The 13,302-nt window shown below is 52.6% G+C and overlaps 1 protein-coding gene across 5 annotated transcripts in view; it reads left to right on the forward strand.

Annotated features, from left to right (window-relative positions):
- Positions 1–13,302, forward strand: part of HUWE1 (HECT, UBA and WWE domain containing E3 ubiquitin protein ligase 1) — a 1,878,220-nt gene that overhangs the window by 1,616,955 nt on the left and 247,963 nt on the right. The gene's annotated exons all lie outside the window — the stretch shown is intronic.

The following is a 13,302-nucleotide window of genomic DNA, read 5'->3' on the forward strand; positions in this document are numbered from 1 at the left end:
GGGTCCTCAAGCCAGCCACTGACATTTTCAAGGAACCCACCAGGGCACGAGTGATAAACCCCAGGATCGATAAAAAATACAGATCAGCACCTGGGGATCCTACTTACATCAGAGGCCAATTACCACTCGACTCCATCGTTGTGGCGAATGCCCGCAAGAGGGCACACTCGCAGACAACGGGTGACGCTCCTCCCCCGGACAAAGAGTCCAAGGTGCTAGAGACCTCCGGCAAGCGAGTTGCCGCACAAGCTGCAAACATATGGCGCATAGCTAACACTCAAGCGCTCCTCGCTCGCTACGATAGAGCGCACTATGACACACTGGAGCAACTTCTTCAGCACCTTCCTGACCCCTACAAAGAAGGTGCAGAAATCCTTATCAGAGAGGGACAGCTACTCACAAATGCTGCCATTAAATGTGCACTAGACGCTGCAGACACGGCTGCCAGGGCCATCAACACTAGCGTCATCCTACGACGTCACGCCTGGCTACGTATCTCAGGATTCAAGCCTGAGGTACAAAACAATATACTTAATCAGCCCGTCAACCCCGACTTTTTGTTCGGACCTGAGGTTGACACCACCCTCGAGAAGATAAAAAAGGACACGGACACTGCAAAGTCCATGGGCGCCCTACAAACTCAGTCCTTTCGGAGCGGCTCCTTTCGTCGCCCCGGAAACAAGGGGGCAGGTAGAGGACAGGGGTCACAACAAACATATAACAAGGGTAATACGCAGACCACCTACGATAAGAACACCCGAGGTGGCTATCGTGGCTCCAGTACCAAGGGCAGAGGACGTGGCTACGGCAACACCAGGTCCTCCCCCAAGAACAAGCAGTGACGCCCTCTCCCTTCCTCCCGACCACATAACACCTGTCGGGGGAAGGCTACAACGGTTCCTGTCCACGTGGAACTCCATCACCACGGACAGGTGGGTCAAAGATATTATAAAACACGGTTACTGTCTGGAGTTAACTTCCACTCCACCCACAATACCACCAAGAAACCGTCCTATGTCCTCAGAGCACTTAACGCTCTTACAGCAAGAGGTAGAAAGTATGCTTCTAAAAGGCGCTATCGAGCTCGTACCCATCCACGAGCAGGGCACGGGGGTTTACTCCCTCTACTTCTTAATTCCAAAAAAGGACGGGTCGCTCAGGCCTATATTAGACCTGAGACCCCTGAACCAGTACATTCTTTCAGAGCACTTTCACATGCTCACTCTACAGCAAGTCCTTCCGCTTCTCAAGCAGGGAGACTTCCTAGCATCACTGGACCTCAAGGATGCGTACTTCCACATACCCATCCACCCCTCACACAAAAAATACCTCAGGTTTACTGTTCAGGGGCAGCACTATCAGTTCAAAGTCCTTCCCTTCGGCGTGACAACAGCGCCCAGGGTTTTCACGAAGTGCCTAGCTACGGTGGCAGCACACTTACGGAGGCAGCATATACACGTCTACCCCTACCTAGACGACTGGCTCGTTCAAGCGAAGTCGGCCCAGCAATGTGCAAGCCATATGTCCCGCACCATTCACCTTCTTCACAGTCTGGGATTCTCACTAAATTACCCAAAGTCCCATCTCCAGCCCGCACACGTACAACAGTACCTGAGCGCGACTATAGACACTCTGGCGGCCTCAGCTCAGCCAAGTTTAGTGAGGATCAACAGCATACAACTGCTGATCTCCAAGTTCAAACACAATCACTCGCTTCCAGCGCGAGTGTTTATGCAGTTGATAGGCATGATGGCCTCCTGCATCTTCATAGTCCCGCACGCGAGATTACATATGCGCCCACTTCAGGAGTGCCTAGCACGTCAGTGGAATCAGGCTCAAGGACAGTTGAAAGACCTAGTGTTGGTGAGCGGTCGGGCATACAACTCTCTGCATTGGTGGAATCCACAAAACCTTTGCAAGGGGCGACCGTTCCAAGAGCCTGTTCCACAAATAGTACTGACAGCGGACGCGTCTCTCCAGGGATGGGGAGCTCATGTACTACACTACACAGTGCAGGGACTATGGACGACACAACAGAAGAAGATGCACATCAACCTTCTGGAACTGATGGCAATCTTCCTGGCCATGAAGGCTTTCAAAGTACATCTGTGCAACAAGGTCGTGTTGATCCGGACGGACAACATGACCGCAATGTACTACATACAGAAACAGGGAGGGACACACTCTCCACAGTTGTCTCATCTGGCTCAGAGCATGTGGAAGTGGGCCATTCAGAGGAACATGTTCCTCATGGCAGAACACCTCCCCGGCAAGGACAACCAGATGGCGGATCTGCTCAGCAGACACAGCCACCAGATGCACGAGTGGGAGTTACACCCATCAGTACTCCAACCGTACTTCCAGCAGTGGGGTCACCCAGAGATAGACCTATTCGCGACAAGCGAAAACGCAAAATGCCAAAGCTTCGCCGCCAGATTCCCACATCCGCAGTCGCAGGGCAATGCGATATGGATGAACTGGTCCGGCAGATTTGCGTACGCTTTTCCCCCAGCACCGTTGATACCGCTGGTGGCTCGCAAACTCCGACAACACTCCCTGACACTCGTCCTAGTTGCTCCCACGTGGGCACGCCAGCCGTGGTACACCACCTTCCTCGAACTTTCCGTGGTACCGCATCAAAGGCTGCGGATCAAACCCGCGCATTTGACGCAGAACCATGGAGAGGTTCAGCACCCAGATCCGCAACAGCTGAACCTGGCGATCTGGCTCCTGAAGTCCTAGAGTTTGGCTATCTCAATCTGCCACCTGACTGCATGGACATCATCAAGGAGGCCAGGAGACCCACTACAAGAGCTTGCTATGCAGCCAAATGGAAAAGGTTCGTCATTTATTGCGGTAATAATGACATTAACCCGCTGGACGCATCCATCCACGACATCATATGTTACCTCTTACACCTATACCGATGCAATCTGGCGTACACCTCTATACGTGTCCATTTGACCGCAATATCAGCCTATCTGCAAACCAGGCAGCACCTCTCTCTATTCAGAGTGCCTGCCATCAAAGCATTCTTGGAAGGACTCAAACGAGTCATTCCACCTAGTCACCCACCGGCTCCAATGTGGAACCTCAACTTGGTCCTCACACGCCTGATGGGTCCACCCTTTGAACCTCTACACTCATGCGAGATTCAATTCCTTACCTGGAAAGTAGCCTTCCTGGTAGCGATCACTTCCCTAAGAAGAGTTAGTGAACTCCAGGCACTAACCGTTCAAGAGCCATTTATTCAGGTTCACGCCAACAGGGTCGTACTACGTACCAACCCCAAATTCATGCCCAAAGTAATATCGCAGTTCCACATGAACCAGACTATTGAACTGCCCGTTTTCTTCCAAAACCCACAAACTGTTGCAGAGCGGGCATTACATACACTAGATGTACGGAGGGCCCTCATGTACTACATCGACAGGACTAAACCCTTCAGGAAGACAAAACAACTATTCGTTGCCTTTGCCCCACACCACAAAGGTAACGCCATCTCCAAAGCAGGGATAGCCAGATGGATAGTTAAGTGTATTCAAATCTGTTATCAAAAGGCAAAACGCACATTAACTATTCCACCACGAGCCCACTCAACACGCAAGTTGGGGGCTTCCATGGCCTTCCTAGGAAATATTCCCCTGCATGATATATGCAGAGCAGCCACATGGTCCACTACACACACATTTACAAAACACTATTGCGTAGATGTGCAGTCAAAACAGCAGGCAGCTGTAGGACAGGCTGTTCTCAAAACACTTTTTCAGACCGCTGCAGCTGGCACGGGTAGCCGCCGCCAATAGAGGGCACTGCTATGTATTCTATGCACAGATATGAATTCAGCAGCCCACATGCCTCGAACTGAATATGCTACTTACCAGTATGCATCTGTTCTTGGCATGTAGGGCTGCTGACATTCATATCGCCCTCCCTCCTCCCCGGCGCCTGTCGCAGCTGCAGCTCTCAGAATTATTGCAAGCATGGTCATCACTTTCTGTATCTACTCCATCACTGCCACAATGGCGAAAAACAATCTGAGGATGGAGAGGATGCCCATGCGCACTGTAGTCCATGGGAGGAGTCACCTATCCAAGGATACTTCGAAGACTCTTCCAGGACAACAACGTGCAAACATCCGGACCCAACACTAGGCGGCGATCTATGCACAGATATGAATGTCAGCAGCCCTACATGCCAAGAACAGATGCATACTGGTAAGTAGCATATTCATTATAAGGCACATTAAGAGTATATGGTAGGCTATTTCATAGAACAGCTATAAGGACATGGTTCCGAAAGCTGCAGACAGGCTCAGCTCATGCTAGAGCACCATCTCACATGTTACCAAGCACTCTGCCTCCAGGATTGTTAAGGCCTGCCATAGGAGTGGCTGATAGGTACACATGTGTCTATATGTAAGTTAGGTATAGGAATACTACACCTAAGCAAGGGGTGATTACACGACCTTGCCCCAGCTGAGTGATCAGCCAGTTGTGTCATAATGGAAGGCCAGGCCAGGGGTGGCATAATACATGCTGCAGCCCCTGGTAGGCCTAGGGTACACCTATGCCCTGGGTACCTAAGGTACACTGTACACGGGCCAATAAGGTGACCCTATCCAAATGGGTTATGCACCTGAAGTACATAGTATCAATTTAGAGAGAGAACAGCAGGGCTGTGGGTCTGATTAGCAGGCCCACAGCCACATCCAAGTCGAAAACCAGTAAAGCAAAAGCAAAAAGTGGGGGTGAACATAGAAAGCAGACCCTACTCTCCTACAGACCCACCTCCAGGGTTGGTATTGCTGGGGTGTCTATTCTAAGGTAAGGAATCTAGAACGTATTGTCTCTATCTGGTAGAGACTACTAGCCGCAGATTCCTTAATGTTGAATTATCCCCAGGCGTGAGACTGGATCCGGAAAATCTATGCCACAGCATCTCTGCGCGCCAGGGGCGGTACCATGCGACCCCGTCCGCGGACGTGATGTCAGCGAGGTCACACAAGTCTCACCTCAGCGCGCTGACGTCAGTTTCCTTCTTTTCCGCATGCAACGCGGATCCGCAGTGTGCTCCTTGGCCTGTTTTCGGGCTTCTTTAGCGTCTTGAGTTGGGAACAGTGTACCATGCCTTCGGGCTTCAAGACATGCACTTCTTGTGCACGTCAGATGTCGTCGACGGACCCTCACACTATTTGTATGTTGTGCTTGGGCGAGCACCACAACTCTACGGACTGCGAGGCTTGTCAGCATCTCAAGCCGAAGTCCCGGCGGGAGCGCCGGATGAAGTTGCTGTCTGCCCGCTTGTCCAGATCGGTGTCTTCGCAGCATCCGTCTCCTACCTCAGACGGGTCCAGGGGCCGCCGTTTCCGGTGGCGGCATCGTCCTTTGCCGAGGCCCCCATGGGCGTCGTTCGTCCGCCGGTAAGTCTTGCAGCTTGCGTCCGAGGCCCTGTCCTCCTTCGGCAGAGGGCACCGGTTACTCCCGGGAATGTGCACCTTCGTCTGCCGCCACCTTACCGTCGTTTCCCGTCGTTAGGGCGACGAGGGCCCAGATGAAAGCCTACGCTCTGCAGGTTTCCTTGAGCCCTCCTCCTCCTGCGATGTCCATAGATTCCTTGCCGTGCGCGGGGCCTTCTGTGAACTCGCCGGTGGCTTCGCCCCCTGCGCTGACGAGTACGGCCTCAGGGTTTGGAGGTGTGGTGCCGTCGAGGTGCAGCCCTCCTGGGTTCCCCTCCTCGGCCCATGGCGTCCTAGCCTCGCCACAAAGCCCCGCGGGGTTCCCTGCGGTGTCCCAGCTGGTCGCCGGGACTCTGGGCTCGTCCCCAAGTGCCCCTCGGTCCTCCGGCGTCAACGGCTTTCCTCCCCGCCGCGGGTGTAGGCCGGGACGCTTCTCCGGGCCCCTCTCGGTTCTCGGCGTGGGCGGCTGCCTCTTCGGGGCTGAGCGCCGGTGCCTTTTTGGCGCCGTTCATTGGCCGCTTGGGCTCCGACCCCACCCCCCACTCCGATGCGGCACGTGGTGGTGGAGGTCGACCCGGCCCCGCTGGTGGACACTTCGGTGCAGGTCAAGGATCCATCGGTGCCTGTAGTGGACTCCCCGGCGCCGTCCTGAAGTCGGATCGTCGACTCTTCTCCGGATGTCCCTTCCTCTCCGGAGGGTTGTCGTCTCCTCTTCACCGGAGACTGGGCCCCGCGTTGTGGCCTTTTCTCTGGCGGATTCCAGGGTGGGTTAGACGCCGTCTCCACGTCCTCAGCCCCCAGACCCACTCTTCTGTTCCCTGCAGTTGTCGGCCCGCAGGCTTCTCCGCCCTCTCCAGAGACCCCTCAGGTTCCCCACTCGTCCATGGGTTGCCCATGGAGCTGGTCTTTTCTCCCACCAGCGGGGCACGGGGACGGGCGTCTTAGTTTGCAGCCTTCGCCCACGGAGGAGTTGTCCTCCCATGACGCCCTACGGAGGCGAGTGTGGCCTTTGTCCGGGCCATTTCCACGGCCACTGGCATTCTGCAGATGGGCAATTCGGTTGCCTCGCTCCCTACGGACCACTTGTTAGAGGTTCTCCACCAGGGCTCTCGTGGAGGTGAGCCGCTTCTCCCTTTTGAAGCGTGTGAGAAAGTGCCATCTTTCTTGCATGGTATGCCCCCACTTTTTGCTGAATTGCTGAATGTACTTTGACTGAGTGTGCCCTGGACTCCTACCAATCAGGTGCCCAGGGCCTATGTTCCTTCCCTAAAAACCTAAAACCCAAATTGGCAAACCGTGGCCACATGTCAGCCCCTGGTAAATGGTACCCTAGGTACCCAGGGCCTTGTGACCAGGGAAGGCCTCTAAAGGCTGCAGCACTCATTGTGCCACCCTTAGAGGCCCTGTACCCTAACACACACACACACTGCCCTTGCAGGCCGCGTGTCTGGGTACAAGACAAAACAAAGACTCGAAATGGCACACATCCCTGTGTGCCATGCCCACCACCTACACTGCCCTGGCCTACATCAGCCACCCCTCTAGCTGGGTGCTCTATGCCAGTGGTGTGGGCACAGGAGCAGGAGCCCTGTGCCCCTACAGTACCCAGGTCCATTCCTGGGCACTGTAAGTGCAGTGCTGCCATTTAAGAGTATATGGTGCTGAGAGCTCGTCAAACACGAACTTCACAGCACCATAATGGCAACACTGAAGACTGAGAAGGTTGGTATCAAACTTCTCAGCACATTAAACCCGCACTGATGCCAGTGTTGGATTTAATGTACCAAGCACCCCAGAGGGCATCTTAGAGATGCCCCCTGAAACCTAACCTACAATCAACGTATGGTCTTAGAGGCTGCCTAGGCTGCCACACAGCAGACCTGTTGCTGGACCCTTGGGTAGGAGAGCCACTGCTCTCCTGGGCCTGCAACAATGCACATCCTGGGCGAGGTGCTAGATCTCCTCCCCCAGGATGGGCAGGGGGAAGCTTCAAAGGCATGCTGCCCCAGGCCACTGCAACCCCCCCACTCTGGCGGGAAGCTTGGCCGGAAGCCCCACATAAGGATAGGGGATGTGCCAGCCTGCCCACCCCACCCCTCAGGTGGGGGGAGGCGAGGTGAAGCACATCTCCGGGCTCTCGCCATCTTGAAGATGGGAAGCCCTGCCCAATCAGGACTAGGCTACTGCCCCCCTCCCACAGGAGAGAGGCAGGATAGGGGGTGTACCCACCCCAGGACAGGGACCCATTGGTCCCTGCCCTTCACCTACCTGTAACGCCCCTAAATCTAGTATTTAGGGGCACCCTGAACCTTCCTTCCCCAGATTCCAAAATACAAAGAAGAGCAAGAAGAAAGACCTGCCCTGCAGCTGCTAAGAAGAGGAAGACACCAACTGCTTTGGCCCCAGCTCTACCAGCCTGTCGACCCTCGAACCTGCTCCAACCCAGCATCTCTTGGGGCCAGCAACCTCACAAACCCTGGAGGACCTGGCTACCTTCTGGCTCTAAGCCCCTGGGACTCCCATGAGCAGAGGCTCTGCTCAAACTCAGCATCTAATCCCTGGCATCAGCCCGGAACCGCAAACCCTTCACACTCTGGACCCGCCAAGCCTGACCTGTGCCGGAGTGAACAAAGACCACGAGGACGACGCCACGGCGACTGCGACCCCGAGTCCGGCACCCAAGGACTTCCCTCGACGCTCCTGACGCCGCCTGCAGCCCCAGAACCAGGTGCCCCCCCAACCGCGATCAACAGAGGGTAAGATTTCCCGACACCAAAAGGCACCCCAGCACCCGGCGCCCTGCGACCCCCTGTGCCCAATTCCGGGGTACCTACCTATCCTCCAGCTACCCAACTTACTTATCGAAGTGGTGGTAGCACCTGAAGAATCTTCGTCCCCGAGCTTGCAGTCTTTTTTTCTAAACCGGAGCTTTCCCATTGAAATCAATTGAGCGCCCGACGGCTCAAAAGCACCCTGCACCCAGCCAGCCGCCCGAGTGGCCCTGGCAGTGTAACCTTTGCACCTATCTACTTCCCCATTTGCCCTGAGCAAGTGACCAGGAGCCCAGCTCCCACATCTGTGTGGCCTGCCAGTCAGCAGTCACCAACCAAGGCCCCCCTGCCTCCCATAGGATAACATTCAGCCTAACTCTCTCTGCACCCGGCTGCCGCTGTGCCGCTGCGGGTGTAACTGTACCTACCTGACCCTGGGAGACCCCTGAGTCTATGCCCAGAACCTTAACTTTGCCAGTCGAGTACTTACCTTTAAACCGATAACTCAATTTTCTCCATAGGGTAACATTGACTGGTTTTTCCTGAAATTTCTTCTAAGTGCGGACTATTCAAAACTTAAAGTATTCACCAAAAATGAGCCGAGTAGCAAAAATACTCACCTGCTATTAGGTGAGCTCCCAGTGCTGGATCTTGGTGCCCAGCACTGACTCTGAAAAATATTCACAACCGTACTTGCCAGTAACCCAATTTTCTTCCATAGGAAACCATTGACTGTTTTTCTGTGAAATTTCTTCTAAGTGTCAATTTCTGCAAACTCTAAATATTCTTTAAAAATCGTATAAATTGTGAAAACTTAATTACTTAACTGTTTTAGATAAAGGTTCCAGTACTGAGTCTAGGCACCCAGTACTGGATTACAAAAGTAACGAGAACATACTATACCTGCAACTTGCATTTTCTTCCATAGGGAATCATTGACTGTTTTCTATGAAATATTTTCTAAAAGTGTCAACTTTTAAAATAGCAAAATATTGTCTAAAAATCGTAACCATAATTAAGTCGACTTTCATCACTTGATTCTAAGTACTGACCCAGGACTGAATCTAGGATCCAGCCCTGGAATCCCAAAAGTAATCTGTTGCAAATAACTTGAAACTTCCATTCAACTCAATGCATTATTGTGTTTAAAATGGTGTTGCCTATTGCAACCACTTGTAACTTTCTACAAAAGTCAATTGCATATTACAAAAGTATTTATATAAAGCATCTCATTCTGAGAAAGTATATTTTAATACCTATTGTTGGTTCTAAAATAAAACAAGCATATATTTTTTATATATAAACAATTGGCCTAGAGTTCAGTTATTGAGTGTGTGAGACCATTTGCTGCCTGGGTGTGTACAACAAATGCTTTACACTGTCCTCTGATACTGCCTTACTGCTCGACCAAGCTACCACTTTTGACAGTAAGGTTATACCTAACTTTAGCCTCTGCCAAACCACTGGGGACTGTGGACTCTGTACACACTGTACCTATTTGGGAACAGTATATACAGAGCCACTTCCTCACAAAGCGTCGCTCCATAACTCTTCTGGGGGCGCCCTGCCTCTGGGCATCCGGTGCCTCAACTGCTCCTTCGACGCCATCGTCCTGCTCCGCATCATCCAGTTTGCTTTTTTTCCCACCCCTCGGCCCAAGGCCCTGTCCTGCTTGCTGCTCCTCCTGCCTTGCCTTCAGTGCTGCTTCCGCCGTCACGGGAGGCTCGGTGGCTGGACTCCTGGGGGGCGTAACATTTTCACCTCCACTAGCGCTGCTCTGCGTGCACTCAACACTGTTTGTGTGTTGGCCAGGGCTACTTCCGATCTGTGGGATTCCGCAGAGTCCCTTCTGTCTCGCGCCTCCCATGAGGGTGCCCACGCTGATCTGCGTCACCATGTGCGGGAGTTAGCTTCTTTCATTCTCCATTCTGCCTTGGATGTCTCTGGTTCCCTCTGCAGTGTTATGGCGAGTTCTGTGGCCCTCCGCCGCTATGCTTGGCTGCGGGATGGTGTCTTTCCAGAGAATGTTCGGGAGCGTCTTGTGGATTTACCTTTTGATGGAACTCGGTTTCACACCCACGCGGACTCTGCTATTCAGAGACTCCTTGCGGGGCTTCGTCGTCCTCCTGCTCTGTAAGCTCGGCCCTCCGGTGCTTTATGGGAGGCGTTATCCCTCCTTTCTCTTTGGGACCTTAGGTTTCGGTTGGCCCGTTGTGTGCGGCTTTGACTGCCTTCAGGGTCTTTGTTTGCCCCTCTATTCTTTTGGCTGCTGTTTTAGCCCTTCAGCTTGTGGTGTGTGTTTTTTGCTGTTAAGTGCAGCTGTACAAGTCCTCAGGTTGGGCCCTTTGTGTCTTTTTTGGCTGATTAGTAGGCCGTCTGTGGTGTTTTCCACAGGTCTCTTCGGTTCTTGGCCTCTGCTGCGGGTTTCCCTAAAAGGTGTTTGGCTGCTTGGTAAGCAGTCTGTGGTGTTCCCACAGGTCTTTTATGTTTTTGACCTCTGCTGCGGGATTCCCTGTTTTTATTCATGGACGATTCATACCCTAAGTGGGGTATTTGTTGGCTGTTGTATAGCCCTGTCTTAAGCTAGGCGGACGTGGATACCTTAGGTTCCTCGCGTTTTCCTGGTGTCACAGTATACCGCTTGGTGCGGTCTCTTTTATGTTTCTATTCTTCTATGAGGTTCCTTCCCTCTTAGCCTCTGGATCATCGGACCGACCCTTGTCATGCTGATTACAGCGTTGTGTCTTGGTGTTTCCACCTAGTTCTCCGCCGTTTCGGCTGGAGCCGGTCTGTCTTCGTCTTGCGCTCGCCTTGTTCTGAGACGCTGCTTCATAGTATTTGCCAGCTGTTTGCTGCGCGTGCCTGGTAGTTTTGGTCCCCTCCATGGGCCTCGTCGTGTCAGTGTGTACTACTGTCCCTTGTTTGCTGGAGTTTTGCGCGTCTGTGTCTTCTTTCTCACCTCTGCACCTCTCGACTGTGGAACCGTTCCGGCCTTGTTCCCTATTTAGGGGTAGACACCCATTCAGCTGTGCCCTTAACTGTGTGTGTGTTCTCCTAGGGCAGGCTCTGCCTCTGTCCCTTCTCCTTTCCCTGGCTTTGAGGGTGGTGATTTTCTTCCTCTGGTACTCGCGGGGTGCCTTCTGCCCCTCCGGGTTTTCTTGCGGATGCCCTTTGCTCCTCGGGTAGGTTTGTGGTATCCTGGCCTTCCCTTCTCCTTGTTCTTGCTTCTCCTTGTTCTTGCTTCTGTTTGGTGGGGGCTGGGCCGTCCTTTCTGTCCCCATGACACATTCCCTGTTGGGGCTCTGTGTTCTTCCAAGCTGGTGAGGTTCTCTCGCAGACCCTCCTCCCCTCTGGGTATGGCTAGGGTATCAATTCTACGTTAAGGAATCTGCGGCTAGTAGTCTTTATCAGATGTACAAGTTACTTACCTTCGGTAACGATGTATCTAGTAGAGACGATTCAAGCCACAGAATCCTTCACGACCCGCCCTTCCTCCCCGTTCTGGGAGGACCCTTCAGCTTGGTCTTCTGCACTCGTCTCTCTTCGGTGGCATCTGTCTATTGTGGGTGCTCTTTCTCTTCCTCCCTTGCGGGATGCTTCGTTCTGTTTATTTGTCCCACTCCTTCTTTTCTGGTGATTGGACGGTAGGTTCATGAGTACTTTGGCATCCCTGCACCCTGGTTCTCCCAGTGTGGGGCCTATTCATAATCTCCTCCGCAGTCCTCTGGGTTAGGGTTTCTTGGCTGTGCCTCAGCCCTTACCTTTTTACAGGGGATATGACACTCCTTGACAACAGTCTTGGGGTGCTTTGTCTTTACTCCTCTGTTCCGGACTGGTTGTCCTTCCCTATGATAGATTGTGATTGCAGACTTTGTGTTGTCTGCCACGTCATTTTTAACATGTTTTTTCTGCCTCCAGGGAGGTTATCGCCTTCGCTGTGCGGGGTTGCTCCTCAGAGCTGTGCTCTGCTCTTTCCTTTCCATGACTTTCAGTAACGCAGTGCTTGGCACTGTCCCTAATGGTCCTGTTCCTCACCATTCGCTTCTTCCCTTTTTGTTTTACTGATTTTTTTCTCACACCGTTCCCATACTCTGACAGTTTTGTTTGTGATGGCTCTGCGTTGTGGCGCGGAAAAGTTCTCCGAAGAAAACTGACATCAGTGTGCCGAGGTGGGACTTATGTGACCTTGCTGACGTCACGTCTGCGGACGTCAGGGCGGGGTCGCGTGATACCCTGGCGCACAGAGATGCTGTGGCAAAGATTTTCCGGATCTAGTCTCGCGCCTGCGGATAATTCTACGTTAAGGAATCTGCGGCTAGAATCGTTTCTACCAGATACATAGTTACCGAAGGTAAGTAACTTGTACTTCAGATGAACAAGTTACTTCCCTTCGGTAATGAAATATCTGTAAAAGACATAGATTAGTTATAGATTCCTTACCGCCTTACTCATCCTCCCCGTTCTGCAAACTGAATTATAGGGTCAGGGAATCCCTTTCAGGGCCCTAGTTTTGTGCACCAGTGGTCAGTGTCTTGCATGGCTCTGCACTTCTGGCATGGAATGTTGTGTAAAGAATGGACGTCTGCGCGCGAGGGCGACGTCCAAGTAGCTACCACGACGTCATCCCATTGACCACGAAGCCAACGACTAACACTGAGCCAACCAACGCCACCTTTCGACGCGCATGGCTACTATTGACAAAGTTAGCCGGATCCAGTCTGACACCTGAGGGTAATTCTAAGGTGAGGAATCTAGAACTAATCTGTCTCTCGCAGATAAATAGTTACCGAAGGTAAGTAACTTGTTAGTTTCCTTGATGTTTGCCACTGATAGCGATTCTGCCCAGCCCCGCCATCTTCCACTCCTTTCCATTCCTGTTACCCATCAACCCCTGTCCATTGCCCTGCAGTCCCTCTTTCTTCACTCTGCACAGCAGTTGTCCGGTCCTCTTCCTGACTATGTCCTTTTAATAAAATTTGAGATTAGCCTTCATGTACGTTCATGAGGTTTGTCCATTTGATAGCTAGGTTTACGGTTTTAAATCTCTGTTGTGCTTTGTTTGTTGATCATAAA

Source organism: Triturus cristatus, chromosome 10 (genome assembly GCF_964204655.1).
Source record: "Triturus cristatus chromosome 10, aTriCri1.1, whole genome shotgun sequence".
Lineage (NCBI taxonomy): Eukaryota > Metazoa > Chordata > Amphibia > Caudata > Salamandridae > Triturus > Triturus cristatus.